At 43.8% G+C, this 25,273-nt stretch overlaps 1 protein-coding gene across 1 annotated transcript in view; it reads left to right on the plus strand.

The window, feature by feature from the left end:
* BACH2 (BTB domain and CNC homolog 2) overlaps positions 1-25,273 on the plus strand; it is a 353,914-nt gene that overhangs the window by 58,229 nt on the left and 270,412 nt on the right. The window lies entirely within an intron of this gene.

Below are 25,273 nucleotides of genomic sequence, written 5' to 3' on the forward strand. Positions count from 1 at the left end.
GGCTGGCGCTCTCGCTGATCACACAGAAATGAAATAATCCTGGGAGAGAGCCTGTTGATGGACTCGGGAGATCTGAAGAGCATGAGGTGATGGACTCAGAGGGCGTTATGCTAAGTGAAATAAGTCAGAGAAAGACAAATACTGTATGATATCACTTATATGTGGAATCTGAAAAAGACAACAAACTCCTGAATATAACAAGAAAGAAGCAGACTCACTGATACAGAGAACAAACTAGTGGTTACCCGTGGGGAGAGGGAAGGGGGGAGGGGCAATAGAGGGTTAGGGAAATAAGAGGTACAAACTGCTATGTATAAAATAAATTAGCTACAAAGATATATTGTACAACACGGGAAATATAGCCAATATTTTATAATGACTATGAATGGAGTATAACCTTTAAAAATTGTGAATCGCTATATTGTACACCTGTAACTTATATAATATTATACATCGACTATACGTCAATAAAAAAACCAGAAAGACCAAGAGGTTACACTGAACACCAGCCATTCTTTAAAGAATTATGATAATATATACACACTACTATATATAAAATAGATAACTAATAAGAACCTACTGTATAGCACAGGGAACTCTATTTGATACTCTGTAATGACCTATATGGGAATAGAATCTTAAAAAGAGTGGATATATGTATGTATAACTGGTTCACTTTGCTGTACAGCAGAAACTAACACAACATTGTAAATCAACTGTACTCCAATAAAAATTTTGAAAAAAGAATGATGATAATGGTAATGATAATAGCTAATATTTATTGAGTGTTGACTGTGGTATGCCAGACATGTAACTTAGGACCTATGTGTGTTATTTAATTCAATCCTCACATAAATCCCTCCAGGGACTTTCTATATTATCCCAACTTTCAGATGAGGCACCTGAGACTCAAGAGAGCGTTTAATATCTTGTCCAAGATCACGCAGCCAGTAAATTCAAACCCAGACGTCTGTAATGCCACGCCAGCACTGTAAATAGTTGAGTAGATATTACTGGGAGCACAGCTGGGCTGGCAGTCTGTATGCACAGGCAGATGGGAGCAGACAGGGTCCATCCAGGCAGGCTGAAGGCTTGTACCAAGGGCAGGCTTTGCTGTAGATCTGCCGTAGTGACACTCACATGGAAGAAAGGAGGGGCCGGTAGTCCAAGAAATCCTTTACCCCAGGGAATTTGTGTGTCTTCTGGGTGCCGGCTAACGTCCTGAGTGCAAGCAACCGAATACAAAAGGGTGACCTCTCACTGCATCATGGTCCCAGCTTCTTAGCATAGCTCTCTTCTCTATTTTAGCTTATAAATTTATATTGTGATTAAAACAAGTATGAGAAATTGATGTTGTTTCAGCTTCTCCATGAGCTGAAACAAATTTTCATTTAAGCATGAAATCTGCCATCTCACGGATCAAAAAGAGGCTCTGGAAGAGAAACATCCATAAATATTTGAGGCTTAATGAAGGCTATCTAGTTAATAATACCCCACATTATTACAAAAAGGTAACATTTGACTCCAAAGATACACCCCGTTAAAGCCGGTAACAAAAAGTTGGAAAATGAGGCTAGGAATTAATAAAAGGTATCAGGAAGCCCATTTGTGGACTTGCTAGAGACAGGCCGTAAGTGTGGTTTTGAACTTTCTGGCAGCTGTCATGAAGATGGAGAGACGTGTAGTAGACATTGATTTTCAAAACTTAAAAGGGGAAAAGGTCTCTTAGAATTTTAGCAGAAAAAGAGTTTGCACCTCTACACAGGTGGTGGTTAGTGTTGGTTTAAAGCTGTTAGCATGCAGCCCCCTGTACACCTCTCTGCATTCCGCTTATTTTTTGGATTGAAAGCCCATGTAGTGTGATTTGTCACATGTCTACTTCTGGAGTATTTCAAGAGTGATAATCTGGTTTGTGTATCATCCACGTCTTCCTTTCTCTTTCTTTCTGGGCCTGTTGTTCATCTCCTGGACATTTCTTTTCTCATTAGCATTTCTGCTAAATGATAAGCAGAGAAAATAAAACTAAACACACAACTCTAGCAATCAACTTTGCTATTTACAGAGGTGGTTTTAATGCTTTTTTAGCAAATGGGAATTTCAAGAGAGATCTTTCCCGATTGTCTTAGAGCTCAGCCCGCCCCTGTGTGTGCTTGGTGAACCCCACCTGAGCTCCAGGTGGAGGGCAGGCAGGGAGAGAGACCTACAGGGGGAAGTTTGACCCCATCATACTCGAGATAAAGCCACTCTTGGTGAATTGACATTGAGCAGAAGAGGTGGAAACTTGTGTTCGTTTGCTAGGGCTGCCATAACAAAGTACCAGAGACTGCGTGGCTTAAACAATAGAATTTTCTATTTCTGTTTCTAGGCTGGAAGTCCTAGATCATGATGTCAGCAGGGTGCATTTCTTCTCAGGGCTTCTCTCTTTGGCTTGTAGATGGCCAAAGATCACATGATCTTCCCTCTGCCTGTGTCTGTGTCCTAATCTCCTTTTCTTATAAGAACACCAGTCAGATTGGATTAGGGTTCCCCCTGGTAACCTCATTTAACCTTAAATACCTCTTTAAAGGCTCTGTCTCCAAATACAGTCACATTCTGACTTAACTGGGGGTTAGGATTTCAAAAATTCAGCCCAAAACAAAACTGCTGATTAAAACAAGATGTTGCATTACCTAGATTTCAAGAACGCGAATTTCTCTCTTCTCCAGTTATAAAGAATTGAAGGTCTTGCAGGGCACCCTTGTTGTAGATTTGTGCCCTTGAAAGGCTTGGATCACAGTCAGGGTTTTTGTATGTGTGTGTTTTTTCTTTTGGATCAAATATACTGTGTCTATTGAAAGTTTGAAGATCAGTGCATTTCCTCCTGTTCAGAAAATAATAATGCCAGGCTTTCACCAGAGTTCTTTTCATCTCCAAGGCTCTCTTAAATATTGACTAATTAAGTAAAAATGGAGGAAGTCTGGCTAAATAGCCTCTCTTTGAGGACCAGTCCAGTGGACTTAGAATACACAGTGATTTGCTGTATCTTTGAAAACAGAAGCAACTAGAAATCTTTTATTATTGGCTGTAATAGCAAATGGCATCTCTTATTATGTTTAGCAGCTGACATATCCAATTGCATTTTAGTTGGTTGTTACACATGAAATAGTAGGATATAAGTAGACTGAAAATGAGAATTTACAGCCCTGGGACATGGGATATCTGACATCTAGGTGTTGCCATGACAACTCATCAGGATGTTGCTTTGTAATCTTTTAGATTAGGTTCCAGCCCAGGGTCACTGGATTGGAATTGGAGGGGGGATTGGTAAGTGGACGTGAATGTTGTACTTTTACTAAGTGGTATTTGAATTTGCAGTTTGGTCATCTTGCTAAGATCAAGTAGAAATGACATTGAGGGAATATTTAAATTCTTCAGGACCGAGACAAGGTCACATTTGTCAGCAAGAATATTTGGATGGAGTGGTCTGAGACTCAGCAGCTGGAAGACAGGATTTCCTGTCCTTGGTCAGTGGATAAAAACTATGCAAGCATCCCTTAATATATGTACACCCCTGAACAGTTCTGTGTAAATGAAACACTGGGAAATTTAATCTTTTTTATAATTGTCTTATGTTATAAAATTGGAACTGAACATCTCCGAGAAAGCAATTTGGCCGCAAAGCAAAGCACGGCTGCTTTCTAGTGTCCCATATCCTCCATCTCAACCGGAAATGGCCTGGAGGGCGTGGAATTTGGATCAGGCAAGGGAACTGGGCAGAGTGAGGAAGGAAGCGGTTGGAAAACAGGGCACCACATTCCTCACCCCTCACGTTGGCCTTGACCACGGGTACCACATCTCCCCTCTGACAGGGGGCCGGCCAGACATGCTCGTCACCTGGGAGGGTCAGTGCAAGGGCTCTGGGCTGAAGTCAGATCCCAGTTCTGCCACGAGCAGTGTGATCTTGGACAAAACACGTTTCCACTCTGGGTTCCCCCTAGGAAATGAGGAGATTGCGTTTCCTCTGGCTGTCAAGTTCTGCAGCTCCTCATCATGTGGGGAGGGGCAGGTCGCCACATTTCTCTTCTTTGCCGTTAAACCCACATTTCCATCATCTCTTTGCAGCAGAATTAGCCCTCCCCGGTTAGTGGACCTCTGGATAATTAAGAGAGAGCAGAAAGGTACCTCCCCCTCCCCCCCTCCAATCCTCATATATTTTAGGTTTTATTTCCGAAGCAAAGGCTGCCATGCAGTGAGGAGAAGATGAAATCCCAAACAGAAGACAGCCAGTTCCAGTAAGTTTTTCCACTACCGCTGTTGTCAGCATCAGCTTCAGCTTAGCCAGTATTTACTGAGCACTTCTATATATAGGAGACGGTGCTAAGCAGTTTATATACATATGCCATTTAATCGCATGACAAATACACGTGTGTGTCTGTATGTGAAAATGTAAAATCCAGCATTTGCTGTGTAGCAGGTATTACGTCGAATCCTCACAACAATCCAGTGGGGGAGATCAGTTAAGCCTCACAACAGAGGTGGTGTCATCAATTAGCTCTGTTTTTACAGTTAGGGAAGCTGAACCAAAGCTAGCAACTGGTGGAGCAGGGATTTGAATGCAAGTGGTATGGCCTCAGAGCCCTTTCTCATAATCTCTCTGCTGTGGTTCTCCACACTCACGTGACACAGCCGTTGCCTGGGGAGCTTTTGAAATCTGTGGATCCCCGGACCCCATTCCAGACCAGTCAGAATGTGTGGGGTTGCCGCCTGCACCTGCGTATGCTGGTAAGCAGCCCAGGCTGAGAACCACTGCCCCAGATGGACCACTAGGGTCACAGGACGGGGAGGTGGTGGGCAGCCCCACATCTAACAGATGACTGGCCGAGGGCTTGCATCCAGGCTGCTAACTCTAAAGCCGGGTCCCTCGATGGTACAGTGGGCAGCATTCCAATTATTATTGTTGCTCTTAGGACCTGTACCTACCATCATGCCTGGTTTCCCTTTCCTAGTCTAAATCTCAAGGCCTCAAGTTCATTTAGGGCCTTTTAAAAACTGTGTAATTGGAACTTCTCGGGCGATCCAGTGGTTGGGACTCTGCGCTTCCACTGTAGGGGGCACAGGTTCGAGGTCTGGTCGGGGCACTAAGACCCTGCAGGCTGCACGGCACGGCCAAAAAATAAGTAAATATAAATAAAAATTTGTATTAGGCCCCATTATGATAATCAAAGAAGATGAACCACAGGAGTGATTTCCCACTTAACAGTGTCGGCTAACCTGGACTGATCAGCGTCACCATCTTTAACGTCAGTTGTTGTGCTCTATGGGTAGCGTCTGCGACAATGGTTCCAAAACCTTGATGCACATTGGAATCACCTGGGGATCTTTAAATACCACAGATGCCCAGCTCCCACCCCAGACATTTGATTTTATTAGTGTGGAATGTCACCTGCACGATGGGCTTTTTAAAAGCCCTCCAAAGTGATTCTGATGAGCAGCAGTTTGAACCAGTGGTTTAAGAACTTGGTCTGTAAGTTCACAGGGGTGCTGACTATGGCATCACCTTGAGGCCTGAACTCACTTTTTACCTCTGACAGTGTCTCACCACCGTCCTCCTTTGCATTTTAGCCAGCATGATTAATTTGCATTTAATTCCGCTCAGTTCACTACCTGACTTCCAATTCTACCTCGCTGTCAAATGATGGTTTCTCCCCAAAGGTGATCCTTATGCTTAGGCTCCTGGAGTAATACCGGTGACATGTCTGTGGGGTATCTTTGTAAGGTTCTCTCTTATTTTCACTATGAGATGTATTTCTTTTGAAATTGTTTTACCATTTTAAAACATTTTTGTGATTTTTATACACATTGCTTTTTCCTTCCAAGAGTAAAATAAACAACTTTTCTGCATAATGCTTTATAATAATAAACCACTTACAAGTCTTTTCCCAAAATAGTTGACCATCAGATTCACTCATGGGAGATGGCTGCCATGCCCGCAGTGCTTAACAGTTGATAAAATCTTACAGATAGAAATATGGTGCAAAGTTTCTCCTTCGGAAGTTTAGAAAAGTCCGATTAACTTATCCACTGGCAAATAGAGTGGGATTATAAAGACGTATTAAAGCAGAAGCGTACATTTGTTGACAAGTTTGCAAATGTACTGGCTTGATCTGGAAATTCATTTCTCAGTAAGTACTAAGTCTCAAACTGAGATTTTTTTAAGGCAACAGAGGTGGTGTTTGGTGGGTAAGAGGAGACAGGTATTGATAATTTGCAAGTGGAACAGCTATTGGCAAAGGCTGGCAGATGGAGAATTGAGCTAGGCTGGTGGGAAAGGTATAAACTGGGTGTGATGAGGAAGGACTGCTGAGATGGGGCTGGCTGTTGTATGAGATTTCATAGCAAGAATACTTGGGAAGAGCTAAAAAATACATGGTATCGCGGTAGGAGTTTCCGTTTTCCTTTGTGTGGTGGTTGAAGTCCAGTTGGTCTGTAATCGTGTTGGTGTTCTGGATCACTGAACAAAAAGGCTGGTAGTTTGGGTTGGTTATTATGCTTTTCTTGAGGGTAAAGCTTTTGAAATGAACTCTGCTTCTTTAGGTTGAAAATTCCTCATTCTGGTGTCTTGTCTACGTCTTGCTGCTGTAATCCCTGAGAAGAGAAGAGGGGTTTAGGACGCCTCTCTTTTGAAATGAGCAGGGTCAGAGCAGGCAGGGGGGCTATCACGGTTGTTTCTCTTTGTTCCAGACTTAGAACATGTGAGCAAGTGGTTCCACCCCTCACTTTGTGAGCTGTTTTCCTCCGATATTTCCTAATTTTTCCCATGACGTTCCAGCCTGTTTCTTCACCAGATTGTAAGGCCTGAAAGACCCCATTGTTCTACAGGAGTCTGAGCTGGTGCACATTTGCTGAGCTGACCGGGTGGGGTCTGCGTGTGGGTGGGACGTGGCTGGGGGATAATGCAGATTAGAGGATGTGCGGAGTGTATTCTTGACAGTGGCAAACACTTTCTGCTTAGCAGGCATTTAGAGAGGGGCTTTTTCTTCATAGAAGGTGCTGTACTTTTAAAATATTTTTCACAAACTATGTCCTTCACTGTGCTGATTGAGAGAAATGGGGACATTCCATTAAGCTAAGGAAAGTTTCTTAATGGTAAATCAAATGAATGAAAGCCTTATCCAAACTTCACTTCATCTTCAGATAGATGCAAACTTTTGTTCTTGTAACACACACACACGCGCAGACACCCTCCACACACACTCCTGATGGCCTGCCCAAGATTTCTGTGAGCCCTTGATCCATTTTCACTTTCTCACCCACCCTGAACATCTATTTAGAATTGCAGCCTTCTCTTCCACCCCACTCCCAATTCCTCTGAGCTCATTTTTTTTTATTGCACCTATCACCTTATAACAAAAGTAATTTATTATGTTTCTTATTTGTGTTTATTATCTGTCTCCCCCCATTAGACTCTAGATCCCACTAAGGTAGGGGATTTTGTCTGTTTTCTTCACGGATTATCCCAACTCCCAGAACAGTGCCTGACACGTAGTAGGTGCTCAGTAAAAATTGTTGAGTGAATTAGTGAATGAACAGCGTTAAGAAGTGAATGATGTGTCTCAGATTTGGGTCCTAGTCTTTTTAATTCTAATTTACTAGTGGATCTTAAAACATTTTCTGTGGCTTTGTTTTCCAGCTTCCCTACTTTTTAGGATAATGAAGGATGGTATCTTCTCCCAGCTTAAGTTTGGGAATGACTTGATGATCATTAAGTAGTAGAGGCAGCAGAGTATTGCTCTTAGATTTACATTTTGACCTCAAAGGCCCTACACTAACCATCTTCAAACTCTGGTCTGCAGAAGTTCCCTGGAGATATTTAAGGGGCTGTGCAAGCATTTAATTTGCATTTTATTTTTAATATATTTAGAGCAATTTTTTATAATCATGCACTTAAATGTGTTACATACCAAATTTTCACACATTGGGACCACCGACGCATTGAATTGGACTGTCAAATTAACCTTGAAATTAAGTGTTTTCTGCTGTTTTGGCTTCTATATTTGAACGTGTTATAAATGAGTTGTCGATAAGGAAGTCTGTACCAGTATTTTTCAGATTCCAGCCCGATTACAAATTGAACAAGTGAATGGCTCCTGTTAGATAAATACAGCATGCTCAGTTACATGCCGGGCAGGGCTAGGGAGCCTCCGCGGGGTGTACGCTTCCGTGTGGGTGAATGGCCGGTTGCACAAGAAGTGAACATTCTGTTTTACGGTCCTGTATCCCCAGTGTACATTTTGGATTCTCCTTGATTGATTATTAAAGAAATCAAGTAATTGTCGGGTCATCGTTAGTAATTAAAATTTGAAATTAAAAAAGTCTTTTATTTTCCTTTTTAAATTTTTTTTTTATTGGAGTATAGTTGCTTTACAATGTTGCGTTAGTTTATATTGTACAGCAAATGAATCAGCTGTACGTATACATATATCCCCTCTTTTTTGGATTTCCTTCCCATTTAGGTCACCACAGAGCATTGAGTAAAGTTCCCTGTAATATACAGTAGGTCTCATTAGTTATCTATTTCATACATAGTATCAATAGTGTATATATGTCAATCCCAATCTCCCAGTTCATCCCACCCCACCCCTTTCCCCCTTGGTATACATACATTTGTTCTGTACGTCTGTGTCTCTATTTCTGCTTTGTAAATAAGATCGTCTATACCAGTTTTTTCAGATTCCACATATATGCATTAACATACAATATTTGTTTTTCTCTTTCTGACTTACTTCACTCTGTATGACAGTCTCTAGGTCCATCCACATCTCTACAAATGACCCAATTTCATTCCTTTTTATGGCTGAGTAATATTCCATTGTATATATATACCACATCTTCTTTATCCATTCCTCTGTTGATGGACATTTAGGTTGCTTCCATGTCTTGGTTATTGTAAATAGTGCTGCTGTGAACATGGGGTGCACTCATCTTTGCAAATTAGAGTTCTCTCTGGGAAATGGGGTTAATGTCTGCATTTTTTCAAGGTTTTGGGTTCGTTTGAGGCATATCACGAGATTACAAAGCGAATTGCTAAAGAACTGTTATGATTTCCAATTTAACTGTTCCTTGCTGTTCCAATCCACTCATTTCCAAAATTTGGATATGGAAATTTCCCAGAGTGAGTTCTAGTGGCAAAGGATACAATGTTATTCATGTCAATTTCGTTTCCCAGTTTCAAATGGTACGCAATAAGAATAGCAGATAGCAAGAGATTCACCTGAAAACTTGTCTGAATCTGTTTGGTCTCTGAGTTTAGAGAGCAGGATTCAGACAGGGACTCATACCTGTAGTGACCTGGGAATATCAGGATTCTCTTAATACAGTGCAACCAGATACAAACACAGCAGTAAAACATATGCTGCATCAGTTTTAAAAGTCAGTTCAGGGCTTCCCTGGTGGCGCAGTGGTTGAGAGTCCGCCTGCCGATGCAGGGGACACGGGTTCGTGCCCTGGTCCGGGAGGATCCCACATGCCGCGGAACGGCTGCGCCCGTGAGCCTGGCCGCTGAGCCTGCGCGTCCGGAGCCTGTGCTCCGCAACGGGAGAGGCCGCGGCAATGAGAGGCCTGAGTACCGCAAACAAACAAACAAACAAAAGTCAGTTCATAAGGCAACTACTATCTGAAAGCTCCACTCCCTGCCATCTCAAAAGTGCCACTGAATACATTATGGGAAATAGTTATGTTGTATTTTATGGAACATTTTAGAGACCTCCTTTCGCAGCCTTCAATTGGGTTGGCCAAAAAGTTTGTTCGGCTTTTTCCGTAAGATGGTCAGTGCAATATTAATGCACTCAACACTGTTGTCATTTGCTGTTCTGTCTCCCACACTGTACTTGAGCCCCTTGAAAGGAAGAATTGTGTCTCCTTCCTGTCAGTGCCTGGCATTGCCTACCACGTGGGGAGTCCTTCGTACCTGTTCATTAAACGGCATTGGATTCGACCGCAGAGGGAAGTGAGCTTGGAAGGAGCAGTACAGCCTCGTACTAAATACACAGTCAGTAACTTTTCACACGAAGCACAAATTTTAGCATTAAAAACATATCGGGGGGCTTCCCTGGTGGCACAGTGGTTGAGAGTCCGCCTGCCCATGCAGGGGACACGGGTTCGTCCCCCGGTCCGGGAAGATCCCACGTGCCGCAGAGCGGCTGGGTCCGTGAGCCATGGCCGCTGAGTCTGCGCGTCCGGAGCCTATGCTCCGCAACGGGAGAGTCCACAACAGTGAGAGGCCCGCGTACCACCAAAAAAAAAAAAAAAAAAAAACCCATATTGGATGCTTCCATGGTTCCTTCACCGTCATCCCTCATAGACAGTTATTTACAGTTTTCTGAATTCTTTCATGAGATGTCTTTTGACTCGGACCCTTCCATGCCATCCCACTGCCACGCCAGGTCGGCTGTCCTGATTCCAAGCCTTATCCTTCTCTTCTTCCCTGACCTGGACTAGAAGCAGCCTCGCCAGCTTCTCCCAGACCCAGTGCTCCCTCTGGTTCTCCACATTGTTGCCGCATTTGCCTCCTCATAAGACACATCCCAGCAAGTCCATTAGCCTACACTGCCTGCAGGATCAGATGCAAACCCGAGCCGTCCAGGACAGTGTCCACGGGCCACACGTGGCTCTTGAGCCCTTAAAATGTGGCCAGTCCACACTGAGATGTGTTACAGGTATAAAACCCATGCCCTATTCTAAAAAAACTTAGTATGTGGCTGGAAACTAGAGATGATCATACTAAGTGAAGTAAGTCAGAAAGAGAAAGACAGCTACCACATGATAGCACTTATGTGTGGAATCTAAAATATAACACAAACGAACTTATCTATGAAACAGAAACAGACTCACAGACATAGAGAACAGACTTGTGGTTGCCTACCAAGGGAGAGGGGAGGTGGGGGAGGGATGGATTGGGAGTTTGGGATTAGCAGATGCAAACTATTACATATAGGATGGATAAACAACGAGGTCCTACTGTAGAGCACAGGGAACTATCATCAATATCCTGTGATAAACCAGAATGGAAAAGAATATAAGAAAAAAAGAATGTTTATATATAATATGTATAACCGAATCACTTTGCTGTACAGCAGAAATTAACACAACACTGTAAATCAACTATACTTCAATAAAAAATAAATTTAAAAAGATAAAACTAAAGAGTATAAAAAATGTAATATATCTCATTAATAATTTTCATATTGATTACATGTCAAAATGGTAATATTTTAGATCTGTTGGGTTAAATACATATCATTAAAATTAATTCCTCCTGTTTCTTTTTACTTTTTTAATGTGACTACTAGAAAATTTGAAGTTATGTGTGTGGTTCACCTTAGGTTTCTGTTGCTCAGTGCTGATCTAAGCTGTATCATGACATTTAAAGTTTCTTACAACTTGGCCTCAGTTCCCTTTTCAGCCTCAAATCCCAGCCCTTCCTGCTCTCCTCAGAATTTCTCATAACCCCCAGAACTCACCAAACCTATTTATACTTATGGGTTGTTGCTGTTGGTTTTTTATTTTTTTTTCCCCACATTCTGTTCCTTCATTCTGAGCTGTCATTCCCTTTCTTTGTTAGCTGTAAAATTCCTACTCAGATTTTTAGGACCTGACTTAACTGTGCCATGCTGCTGCTGAAGTTATGCCCCATCTCCCCACAGCAAGCTCTTGGTTGGTACCTCCATTGTTGTGCTGGCCTTGCTGTGCTGCCATTAGGTGTCTTCTTAACTAGGCTTCTCCAGGGAAAAGGCTGCAATTTATTCCTCCAGTGACCCCTGAGGGTGTGTACTAGACATTTAATTGACATTTATTAAATTAATGTATGAATTAATTTCATCCTACTGCACAAACTGCTATTATCGCATGCATCCACCCTTGATCGTCTGAACCATTAGCCATGCAAAAAATTGGATGCTGAGGCCGACAGCACTGGGCCTCTCAGCCATAACCCCAATTTCAGACTTTTGTGTTCAGTAAAATGGCCTCTTTGTTCTCACTGGTTGACTTATGGCAATTTAAAATATTATACATTTGAATTTATGAAATCTATAGATATTGTATAGACTGAGAACATAAAATGACATAAACATGACCACTTTTACTCTTTTGTTTATAGGGATTTCATATAAGATTTCATTTGATTGAAGATTTCACTTCTAAACAAGTTTGAAAGCCACTGTTCTAATCTTAAATTTCATTTACATTTCCATTCCAGAGGTTTCTTTCTGGTTTTGATGATGTGGTTTCTAGTATCACAGAAGTTTACACAGAGCAAGACTTTTCAACTCTGGCTGCCCAATAGCTACAGCTGGGAAGCTGTCAAAAATTCTGATGCCCAGGGTCCCCGCACCCCCAGGGATCCTGGTAGAATGGGGCCGAGGGCACCGGTAATTATGTAATAAATTGATTCCTGGCTCCGAAGAGCCAGGTAAACTATGAAAATGTTGAAGCTGTGAATTGATCATTTTTCTTTATTTTTATTAGTGATATTGTAATCATGGTAATTCATCTTAATTTGTACTATGATTTGGGGGTTAAAACAGCATTTAATGGAACACATCTTCTGTAGACAATTTAAGCCTTCTGAAATTGAAAGTTTTTTTCTGTCATTCTCTAAAACCTATATACAGCAGAACTTTAATGTCCCTTATTCGTAGAAATAGCAAACAAAAGACCTATCTCAGATTATGAAACTAGGGCTGACAAAGACAGTGGGTGTAAGACGTCCGCCCAGGCAGTGGCCTCCTGGCACCCTTGTTACCCTGAATAAACGGTGCTGCCCTGACAGAACCTCTGTAGCTCTGCCACGTTGATAAAATCTGACATTCTGCTTAATCACCTTTTAGTGATATTCTTCCTTTTGTTCTTGGTATGTGAGAAATCAGCTTTTTTTTTTTTTTTTTTTAAGGTGTGGGAAGGAATTATCTTTAAGTTCCTAATTCAGTAAAATGGGCTGGTAATGCACATATAATTCTTGTAGGGACGGGAAACTGATCTAATTTCTGTTTATGAAATGTCTCTTCTTAAATTTTTAAAAACTTATAAAGTACCTGAAATCACGTGAAGGAGAAAATCTGGGATAAATACTTTGGAGGCCTTGCCAGAAAAGCATCTGAATTCCAGTAGTCTGTTCCATGTCATGACTGTATACTATTAAAATGCCAATGTAAATAAGCCTAAGTTTTGCAAATTATCAGTTTGTTGAAAAAGGCTGTGTGCTCTTATTCTTCTGAAGCATCATCTCTTTCAGTTTGGGCTCTGGAGGGAAAGAAGAAAGAAAGAAAAATACACACTTGGGATCGAATCCTTTAGGGCAGAGAAAGGAACAGAATCCTTTCGTTGACTTGGTTATTTGCAGCCGGTATGTCATCTGGGTGAGACTGATGTAATGCGGATTGAATGTTGAGGCAAATTTAGGGATGTGTGTGTGTGTGTGTGTGTGTGTGTGTGTGTGTGTGTGCGCGCGCATGTGTGTGTGTGTGTGTGTGTGTGTGTTTTAAAGCCCCACTCCCAGAATTTGGAGTGAGTGTGAAGGGCACCACAACAACCCCTGGATCTGTCAAGAATGTACCTATTTTTAACATCCTGGATCAAGTGTCAGCTCTCAGTAGGAGATGTGGAAGGGGGTAGGGACCGCGTTCGACGGGTGCGGATGGGAACCGGCCCTCTGGCGTGTTTACAATACAGCTGTGCATTCTTAATGGCTCTGCCGCTGCCGCCAGGTAAAGTTTTCTTTGCACGTGATGAATGGCAGAGAATTCTTTAGCCGAGGGAACCGAAGGAGCTGGGAGGCGGAAAGGGGAAGGGCAGAACGGAAAAGAGAGAAAAAGAAACACACGGCTCCAGAGGGAGATGGTCTGTGCTTTGCAGTTGCTTGTGTGGATAGAAACCAGATGGTGAGCTGGAACCGCACTTGCTAGGCTAGCTGGGGAGCCAAACATATGGTTAATGGTCGGGAGAAACAGCTCCCGGAGCCAGGGCTTTGCTGACTGCTTCATATTACAGATTGTTACAGTGTGTCATTACATTGCCAACCTAAGTGCTTAATACCCACTGCGGGTGGGCGGGCGCTGGGCATCCACTCACAAGAAAGATTTGAGCTCTTTGCTGGCTCCGAATGCAAAAGTGACATCATAGGGAGGCTTAGAAATGTCTGGTGTTGGGAGGTAGGGAGAAGGGTAATTTTGTAGTGGAAACAACATTTTTTTCTTCCTTTTTATCCTTAATGAGCCAAGCCTCCACTCCACTAAATTCTAGTGTGTTTACGAGGACCTTTTTATATGAGTATCTCTCTCTGTCTCTCCGTCTCTGTCTCTCTCATACATAACACACACACATGCGCACATGCACACAAAGTCCTCAGGCAGAATTCTAAGCCCCAGGCCCTGTCCCACCCCCTCCACTTTCACTTGGACGCCCCATCCCTGCCCTCCCAAGCCCCGCATTTGAAGTTTCTGTTTGGGGAGCTTTGGGGCCACAGCAGGCCCATGTTATCTAAGGAACTGCTGAGCCCATTCATCTGCTTTTCACGGCCCGCTTCCTTTTATTTTTAGCCAAATCCGTCAGGCCTGACAGGCGGGTAATTCGAGCCAGAGAAAGGGCAATGCTCCAGGTCCTTTCCACAAAGCAATTCTTCTCCTCCCTCCTGGGAGGGCTCCAGACTTGGCCTGCTTCAGGCAGATGGATTTGTTGAGTCATGTGAGATCATTTACACAAAAACACAGTGAGGCAGTGGAAATTGGGAAAAAAAAAAAAAAAAAGGAGGGTGGGGACAGAGGAAAGAGGAGGGGAAGGCAGAGGAGTGTGCAGGGAAGCAGCTAGACTGAGGAATGCGGAGATTCATTTGTGTATAAGGTAATGTCTAGCTTACACGGCGGGGTAGAGCCAGGCTGCAGAGGTGCCGGAGCCACTGCCTGTATTTAAACGAGGAAGGAGGTATGGGGGGACTTCCTTTTTTTTTTTTTTTTTTTTCTTAATTTTTCAAGCAACACCCACCAAACAAAGACCACACTGTTGACAGCCTTGGGTTCCAGTAGTGGTAAACTACCACCAAGATGGTTTACAGATAAAAGAGTTGGCTCTGTGATGTAATACAAGTTGGCTTTGTCCCGACTCCAGCATGACTGAGGCAGCAGGGCAGGGAGGAGAGGAAAACTGCAACAGGACTCTTGGTTAATGGTTTCCAGAGATGATGTAGCAGGGCTGGAGTGGAGGAAGGAAAGTGGGATATGGGGGAGAATGACTCCGAAGTGGCCCATAGTTGCGGTAGGTAAAATAAAGTCATTACGGTGGCTTCCCTTGTCCAAGAGGCATTGAGCAATGGTTCTGAAATGCCAAGGAAGGTATCATTTTTCCCTACCAAGGTATTGACTTTCCTCTTGCTTCTGGAACATGGGGGGAAGAAAAAAAAGCCCAGCTCTTACATCATGGTAAACAGTATAAACATTTAGTGAATCCGTTTTGTTTATTGTTTATACCACAAGCCTTTAAAACATTCCATTAAAAAACTGTCTCCTGCTCATTCATGAAATTCTTTTCCTCCTGCTTCTTCAGATTTGCTTACATGCATGCACCGTGCTTGGATGGGGATTTTTTCCTTCTTTTGCGGGAATAAAAGAGTTCATGAGAGAATGATGAGTGGATTATTGAAATATACATTCTTACATCAGATATGATGAAAGTATGCTATGTAGAGAAAGGGAATATTTTGAAACAGGTACAGAAAATTAGAAATGGGAGAATTCCAAAATACGCACCATGATGGTTTTCATTACGGTACCTTTCTGCGATTCTGCATTTATTTAGTGTCCCACTATGCAGCTGTTTTTTGAACCTCCCCAGAATGTAGGTCAACATCACCACGGTTCCTCATATATGTTGGTATTTTGAGAGTTGAGATATCTTGCCATTTTCTTCCCCAGACCTAGGTCTACTCAGGTTACATGTATGGTTTTAGTAATCGTGGAACTGAGCTCATGAATTCTTTCTGTTAGCACTCACCCCGGAATTATGACGGTAAGCGCGCAGATCACACCTTTACCTGGAATAAACAGAGCGCTCGTGACGGTGCTGGTCATATGGTCTAAAACTGAAGCTGCCCCACTGTTTTCTAGGCAGCCCTAATGATCTGACTGCGTAGTTACAAGGCAGTTTTCATTTATTTTACTCGAAGAGAGAACTGGTAAGTTTTTGTGGTGGTGAATTGTACACATTTTGACTGCGTGATATCCACATTATCGTAATGAGGTTAAGAGTTGTCATTATTTTAAACCTACACACATCCTTGAGTGTTCCTTCTACAACAGAATTTCTCAGTTTCAGCACTGTTGACATTTTAGAGCAGATAATTCTTATTGTGGGGGCCGTTTTGTGCCTGGTGGGATATTTAGCAACATCCCTGGCCTCTACCCACTAGATGCCGGTAGCACCCTCCTCCAGTCGTGACAACCAAAAATGTCTCCATGCACTGCAGGTGTCCCCTGGTGGGTAGAATCACCCCGACTCAGAACCACCTGTCTGTTCGTATTTTGGTTTGGAGGTTCACCCTCTGCCTCCTAGTCTAGGTGCTCAGTTACGTCTGAGATGGACTTAAAGGGTATAAAATAACATTTTTCCTCCTGCCATTTATTCTAAAAGTGGGAACCCCAAGTTAGGTAAAGTTTTCGAAGGCTCAAGCAAGGGTATTTTAGGGAAGAAATTTTCCCACAGGACAACCTGGCGTTTTGTTGCACAGGACAGCCTCTCTCTTGGGCTTCTGGCCTTAGCAGGTGGAACCCTTCAAGGCTGCGCTTTCCCAGGGCTATTCAAGAGCAGATGACTCCACTGGCTGCGCCTGGGGGTGTTGACCTGCGGAGAAGGGGGACTTCTCTTCCCGGACCGAGCAGAGCCCCAGGCCACCAGTTCAGTGGCTCTCGCCAGGCTCACCTCCTTCCTCTCCAGCCCCAGAAAGAGGGGAAGAGGCAGGACCACAGTTCTTTCTTTGGAGCAAAGCAGACATCCTCCCCAATCCCAGTGGCTGTGGTCTCCGAAGCTGGAACTCTCGTTAAGCAAGGAATGTGGAGCTCTCCACAGGCTAAGGCAGCCATAAATTTCCTCTGTTTGTTTTGTGAGGACTAGTGTCGACTGCAGTAATGAGATCAGAGGATCCCCTGGGGACCAGGCCTCCAGGTCAGCGGCTGGAGCCGTTTTCTGTGGCTGTTCTCTTGGCTGCTGTGGGAGGATGAGGCCCCTCTCCAGACCACGGGTGTGATGTGGGGATGTGGTTGCATCCTAGTCTTACTTCTCATCCTCTTTGCCTCTCTCGTGCTACCAAAACGTCAGTGTGCGGTCATCCAGCTCTAGATCGTTGAAGAGTTGACGTCAGGCACATTCCTTTCCTCAGAACCCAGGACAGACTTAGCTAGCTGGGTACAGAGAGTGCAGGGCGGTGACGGCTTCCTTGGGGTAACTTCCTGCGCAGCTGATGCTGGCTGAGGGCACATGTCTCAATGCCTGGCCTGACCCTTAAGCGCTTCTTCACCCAGCATCACTCTGCTAGGAGGAAAAGTCAGGGTGTGAGTCACGACAATACGGCGTATGCTACAAAGAACATATTTCTAGCTCTTGCCTGAATTACAGCCAAATGGCCACAGAGGGGACGGCTGGATATGCCAGAATTGCGTTTAGGGAACCCCCAAACTGGAATTTGTGACAGAACAGTATCCTGAGCTGGTGCAGCCTGGCCCCCGTCCAACCCCCAGCCCCACTCCACCCACCCCCAAAATCCTTAGGTATGTTGGATGAAATAGAAAATAATAAGTGCATCGTGAGCTCGAAGGCAGGAAAGGGAGATAGCAGGTGCCAGAAGACGCTGATGCCACAGACCGGGCCATAGGTTCTAGGGGCTGTGGTGTTTATACTCCCACAGGAGCTGTTGGCCCACAGCAGCAAGATGAATTCCCTGCAGAGTCTCTCTGTGGGGTTCTGAGTGTGAGTGTTTGGGGCACAGGGCTGGGGAGATGGGCATCCGGTGTTCCGTTGTTTGAATGGCTGTGGGCTCCCTAGTTACACTACCTGCAAGGTGTGGGAACTTCAGTTATTTTGACGCTAAACTCATTTGAGAGCACTGAGAGCCCCAGCGCCCTGGCAGAAGCAAACTTTAGGACACAGGGTGCCCTCACAAAGAACAAGCCACACTGTGGAGAAGCTGGTGTTGGAAAGGACGAATGTGAGCCTCAGGGAAGCAGAGGTCAACAGAGAATCCCTGAGATTGCTTTCGACAGGGGCCCATCGTGGCAAATTGAGCTGGAGAATCAATGAATGTTTCTTCCCAGAGGAACAAGGCATCACACCCAGTCTGACTTGCTAAACACATGAGTTTCGCTGTAAGCACTCTGCTCCCAATAAGGCGATTGCCTCTCACTACGACCTATCTATCCTCAAGGTATTATTGAGAATATTTAAATTCCTTAATTAGAAACCTTTTATTGGAGAGATAGCTGGTCCCCTTGAGCTTCTGGAAAGAGATAGCTTCATAGTGATTTCCATCGTCTTCCTTTTCAGTGGGTCATTCTGAAGTCCCCCGCTGACTAGGCTGTCTGTTGAGTTATTTTAGCTTCTCACCAAATCACAGGAAATGTGTTTGCCTGAATTGTTCAGCAAACCCCCCAAGGGAGAAGGAAGCTGAGATTGTTTGAAGGTCTCTGGGATTCTTTCAGCATAACATCAAAGAAACCTGGGCAAGTCAGTCATGGTTAGTAAACCTTTGTCCTAGAGGAATACAAGTCAGCCGTCTCAATCCAAAGTGGACAAATGGACTGGGGATTTGCCTCCACCTGTGGCCAGACACCAGGTACACTGCTGGCAGTGACATGCACTGTTGGCAAACGTGAGTTGAGGATGCTAAAATTAAGGCATGATTCTTTATTTATTAGTAGGGTGATGAAATTGCTTACGTTTAATTTTTTTCTTCTGAAGCATGCAAAGAGTGCCCAAATAGTACCCTGTTGACCTAAAAGTGATGCCACACTTCTTAAGAGAAAACTCCTCAGTATTTTATTCTTAATTTGAACCTGTTTTTTCATTTAGTCTCAAAATATTCTGGCCAAGTGAGGAGTAGATATAGATATTGTCATTAAAGCATCAGAAGAACATAAAATGAGAAGAAAAGGCTCAGTTGGTGCCCGATTTAAGGAAGATCTTCCTAAATGTTTGTCACCAGCAATTTAGCCTGCTATAACAGAATACCATAGACTGGGAAGCTAAACAGCAGTTTATTTGTCACAGTTCTGGAGGCTGGTAAGTCCAAGATCAAGGTGCCAGCCCATTTGGTTCCTAGTGAGGGCTCTCTTCCAGACAGCTGACTTCCTAATATATCCTCACATGGCGAGGAGAGGGAGAAAGAGAGAGAGAGACAGAGAGAGAGAGAGAATGCATGCACACACGTGAGCTCGCTGGCATCTCTTCTTATAATGGCACTAATCCCATAATGGGGGCTCCACCCTCGTGACCTCATCCAAACCTAATTACCTCCCAGAAGCCCTGCCTCTAAATATCATCACACTGGGAATTAGGCAACATATGAATTTTGGGGGGACACAAACATTCAGTCCATAACAACATTATAATTAAATTTTGCATATATTGAGTGCCTACTGCATGTAAGGCAGTGGGATAAGTGCTGGTTATTTGGGCATAAAACAGACAAAATCTCTTCCCTTGAAATACTTATAATCCAGTAGGGTAATTGAGAGGTGAACACCTACGTACAATTACAAGCAGAATGAGGTGGTGCTGAATGGTGATGGGAAACAGGAAGAGGAGAAGAGCCTCATCTTTTTTAACATCATGCATACAGTACTTTCTTCATGTTTTCATTTAATCCTCAAAATAATCTTAGGAGGTATAAAGAATTTCCCCAGATTTTACAGATGAAGGAATAGAGACTCGGAGAAGGTTAGTGCCAAGAGGCAGCGTTGACATTCACACTGGTGTGGTTCCAGGGAAGCCACAGCAGTACAACCCTAGAGGGTCAGGAGACAGGCTGGGAGCCACCAGCCCTGGAGATTTAAAGGGACAGAGAATCCCCCGACCGACATGAAAGGTGTACAAATAACAGATACAACCTGACCGACCAAATCCAACCCGTACGGGATTTCCAAAGTATTAACCTCAATTGCCAACATTGAAAAAGCATGTGATTTTACGTAATCTCTCAACATTTTTGTCTTTCTTGAATGTCAGCTCTGGGGCCGCGTACCTTGTTCTTACTTTCTTGGAGCTACACCTGAGTGGCAGACTCTCCAGTCTCCCTACCCCGCATTGTCTTCTCTGGCCTATTCCCTCATGTCATTCTTTCTTGACCCCTTAGGCATCTGAATTTGTGTCCTCTGGTTTAAATTGCCACCCAGGCAAGAGAAGTAGGCTGAACCAGGCCCCCTCTTGGGAGCTCTTCTGTACTGTGCCTTTAATTAAGATACTCCTAAATCACTGAAATTGATCTTTCATAGCGTGATAGCGCTAAACTTAGATATCCTGACTTAGGATTTGACTACGTACGGGGAACCCCCAGCATGCATGCCAGAAGCGGTCATCTGAACGCAGCTGACACTCTACCCCTTGGCACTGTGCTGCTGACACTCTGCTACTCCCCGTCTGGCTCTCAAGGCAATTTTTGTGTGTTAACCAGGAGTGTCTCTCTCCTTTGTAATCCTTTCATTTCCTCTTCCTTATCACAGTTTCCTGTTGAAATATAGCTCATAGGCTAGTTAGTATTTCAGAATATTAATTTTCAAATTGCCAGGAAGAAGACTTCTGATGATGCTCGGTGGCCAGATGCTCTCACCCTTCTGGCTAGGGTCATGTGTTTTCTGTGACACGCCGTGAAGGCAGGGTGGCCAGCGTTGTCCTGTCTCTTGGGGCAGAACCATGGTATGGCATGTTTGCTGCCTAAAGCTGGGGGTGACAAGGGCACAGAGGTCCTGAAGAACCAGAGCCACGTGTCTGCTGGAACCCTGAGGATGGAGAAGGACTTCAAGAAGTTCCTCAGGGAGCATTGCTCTGGTCCCTCTGCTCCTTATTCAGGAAGAGTGGAAGGAGACAGCCACTTGGGATGTGTGTGCACATTCAGGGTAGGGGACAGGGGTCTGTTTGCTATTTCACCTTTGGATCCTTTAATCCCCGCACCACACCCCTTATTGTGGAAGGGAGGGATTGGACTGTCTGTAATTAAATGGTCTTACATTTTCCAGTTTTGCACGAGGAGATTCCACTTGAAGGTGGTCAGGACTTGGCTTCAGAGACGTGTGAACTACTGCAGCCCATGAAATTTACTCCCCCGAGGTGGAAGGTATTAGGGCTCTTCCTCTCATCTGTTCATGCGGTTTCCCAAGCTCCTAAGTCCTAGATTTTGAGAATTTCTTCTAGACTCTTATCATCTTGCCTGCTCTCCCTTTCTTTCCAAAATCTGTTCATCTTTTTATTCCCTTATTCCTTCCCCACAAGCTCTTGGGTCCTCATGCTGCAGCCCTAAGTTTAGGATGCTGGATTCAGTGGTGGGAGGGAAGGGACTGGAGGCCATTCCACAGGCTGACCTCAGGGTGTGTTATATGTAAAAGCCAGAAGGAACTTGGACACTGTGAGGTATAAACGGCTGGTTCCTGTTGATGTGTTCCCATAGAAGTGCCTGAGCTACCCGGCTTTGAGTTGTATCACAAAAGGCTTCTAGAATGAGCATCTTGGTAGGGGGTGCGGGTGTTGGAGTGGGGAAAAAAGCCCAGTTCATCATATTCCATTGATGGGTAGTAAGTATTAGTTGTATTTTCAAGGGCCAAGAAATAGCGCAGTACACACACACACACACACACACACACACACACACACACAGCCCTTTGACATGTTTAAGCTTCTCTTTAGAGTAAGGAGAAGAGAATAAAGTTGGCTTATGCTGTTCTCACCATATACCTCTCTACTCCATTATCAGTGATCCAGGCGACATACGCTTTTCTCTGTGGTAGGTGGAGACTGGTGGTAAATAAATAGTGGTGAAACAGGTAGGCCCAGGCTTAACTTTACTCCAACTCCCACTTGCTGACACTCGGGCCCTGAGAGTGTATAATCCCAGAGAAGCCATAGGATGCGGCATTGTCATCAGAAGCCTGAGTCTCTGGGTCCCTTCCGCAGTGAGGACCAGCTGGCGAGGGGCACTCGGCCACATCGCTGAATCTGTCTCCAGGGCTCTGTTGGTTCGCCTGCCCTTTGCTTTTCTCCTTTCTTTGTAGCCTTCACCTTTTCTTTTCATTCTCTCTTTGCTCTCTTCTTCTTACACGTCCCCAGTCACCACCTCCCTGCTTACCCACACTTCTTTACCCGCCTGGAAAGACGAATTGCATTTCATTAACCTTTTAGATGCCTCAGCTTGACCTTGGGCTTTATTGAACCAACCCTGTTAGGAGCAACTGAGTGGAAGAAGTCACGCCTTGGTCTCTGGGATGGGCTTTCTCCAGCCACCCTTGAAAGGCATCTGTGCTTTCCTTTCGCTTAGTATCAGGAGAATCCAGCTTCATGAACCATTAAAAAAAAAAACACTGAGGGCTTCCCTGGTGGCGCAGTGGTTGAGAGTCCGCCTGCCGATGCAGGGGACGCGGGTTCGTGCCCCGGTCCGGGAGGATCCCACATGCCGCGGAGCGGCTGGGCCCGTGAGCCATGGCCGCTGAGCCTGCGTGTCCAGAGCCTGTGCTCCGCAACGGGAGAGGCCACAACGGTGAGGGGCCCGCGTACCGCAAAAAAAAAAAAAAAAAAAGAAAAGAAAAAAACACCGAAAAATAGAATAAAGAAGAAAACTCCCTTGATTCCACTATGGTAACTCTGGTATCTTTTCCTCCAAGGCTTTATACATAAGAGGCAGCCTCATTGTTTAAGCTGTGGATTTTTCTAAGCTTCTTCATAAGCTGAATTGGCTATAAAACAACGAGGTTCTCTGTGTTTCAAAGGAGATCAAAAGAACTTCATGGAATAAGGTCGGTCTTCTCTGTTGCTGTCCAGAAGCAAACTGACCCAATTTCTAATTCTGTCGTCCATTTGCTGAGGTGTTTTGTGTTAATGGTGGTCTTTGAGTGTGTGTATGTGTGTTTTATTGGGGGAGGTTTTTTTTTTGCGGTACGCGGGCCTCTCACTGCTGTGGTCTCTCCCGTTACGGAGCACAGGCTCCGGCCGCGCAGGCTCAGCGGCCATGGCTCACGGGCCCAGCCGCTCCGCGGCATGTGGGATCTTCCCGGACCGGGGCACAAACCCGCGTCCCCTGCATCGGCAGGCGGATTCTCAACCACTGCGCCACCAGGGAAGCCCTGGGGGAGGTTTTTTATTGGTGGTCTTTGAACATATTTTAATTCTGTAGTATCTTTAAGGGAAGTCACTTCCAGCCCAGGGTCTACTGCCTACTATAGCATGACTAAGAAGAATTCTTTTTCCTCTCTGCATCTGGTGTCCTAATTAGGAAAACTACCACTCAGATTGATCTCAGTACTAAATAAGAGTATTAATATAAAAGTGCATTGTACAGTTTCGTGCGCTGCATAGCTGTATTCAGTTTTTTTTTAAGATCTATGATCCTGGACATGAAAAGATTTTCCTCTTTTTAAGAAAACCCTGAAGTCAATTTGCAACAATTATCAACATTGTTTTTAAGGTCCTGCATTAAGAGTCATGACATCATCCTAGGCTTTATGAGTGAGAGCAAAGAAAAAAAATCTATTCATAATATTTATTAAGAACTTTCTAGGTGACTAATATTTCCTTTGAAGAGTTTTTATTCTGACTTTGTTATAGAACCAACATACATGAAAATGAGACAGGAACACTTGGTGAGGGTGGGGAACATGAGAGGATCCAAAATTAGTTGAGTGCAAACTATATATAAGCAAGTTCTGAGGGAGTGGGGATGGTGGAATGATTGGAGCTGGGTGGGATTCCCTTGGGGAAATTATGTTCAAGAATCCTTGTCTGTTTGTTATTATTTCCTTGTGCCCACCTTTCCTGTGTTGATACCACTGTGTCCATTTGAATGGAATTGTGACATCAGGCATCTCTGCCAGGCTTTTGGACAAACTTCCCAGTTAAGTGTTGGGCTGTAGTTTTTAAACAGATCAGATACATATGTCAAAAAAAGGAATTAACATGTATAGAATTCTACTTTAAAACCCAGAAATTCACTAGCATCTGTTTCTGGAAATTCGAAGGTAAAAGTTACATGGAGAATTTTCTTTCAGTCGCTTTAAGGTTGGTTAGAATTAGATGTTGGATTTTCTTGGCTTTGAAACAGTGATTACTCAGGCCTCATGTACAGATGAGGGGGTTTGGATGTAGTTTAGGCTACAGAATCAGAATTCCAGGGTCTCTCCATGTGGTACATCATTGTTAAAATACATCATTGCTATGACTGAATGTGGTATTTTCTTTGGAATCTGTGTCTCAAATAGCCAGGGAGTGATCTTCCGTTTCCTCTCCCTATCTTCTGATTTATAATAATAGTGTATTCAAAGAATAGTAATGTGTGCGAAGTAGGAGTTTATCTTTCGAAAATGTATATTGCAAAATCACTTTCTTAATGGTGCAAGTTGTTAATATGGAGAATACAGCCTTGGACTTCTGTGCCCTCGACTCAGTTAGCAGACATGCGTCTTGTTCTCCGACAGACCAAGGCTGGCTGCTAAGAGCCAGAGGTGATGGTAGGCTAGTGGGATTCTGAGTACTTCTTCCTTTTTCTATTGAACATTTTCTAGATTGTTAATATAGTTAAAAACAATATATTTTTTAAAGCACTGCGGTTCCGCTTAAACCTCAAATTCCAGTCTTTATGGAAAGGTTCAGATATATAAATCCTTCCTAGATGCAACCTGAAAAAAATAATACAGAAATAAGGTGATTATAAGGCACCTTACATGTTTTGTTCTCCTCTCAAATCCACCCAGAAACATCTTTCAAAGGAAAAGGCTACAAATCCAATTATGTGGTTGAAGATATTTTCTTTCTGTATTTTTTCGTAATATCTGACAAATTAGGAATCCTGGAAGTGAACAATGACTGTTCAATTCTAAAATGTAATTCAAATGAATCAAAAAACCTACCTAAAGAACCAATAGTGTGGATAAAAACGTGGACCCTTATTTCCTTAAGGGTCCTTTCCTTATTGAGGAGACGTTGGGTCATCTGCTTCATTAGGCCCACAGTACAGAACTCCTGAATTCTTTTATGGTACACTTCCTCCCAAAAAGCTCTG

Source organism: Delphinus delphis, chromosome 14 (genome assembly GCF_949987515.2).
Source record: "Delphinus delphis chromosome 14, mDelDel1.2, whole genome shotgun sequence".
Classification (NCBI taxonomy): Eukaryota; Metazoa; Chordata; class Mammalia; order Artiodactyla; family Delphinidae; genus Delphinus; species Delphinus delphis.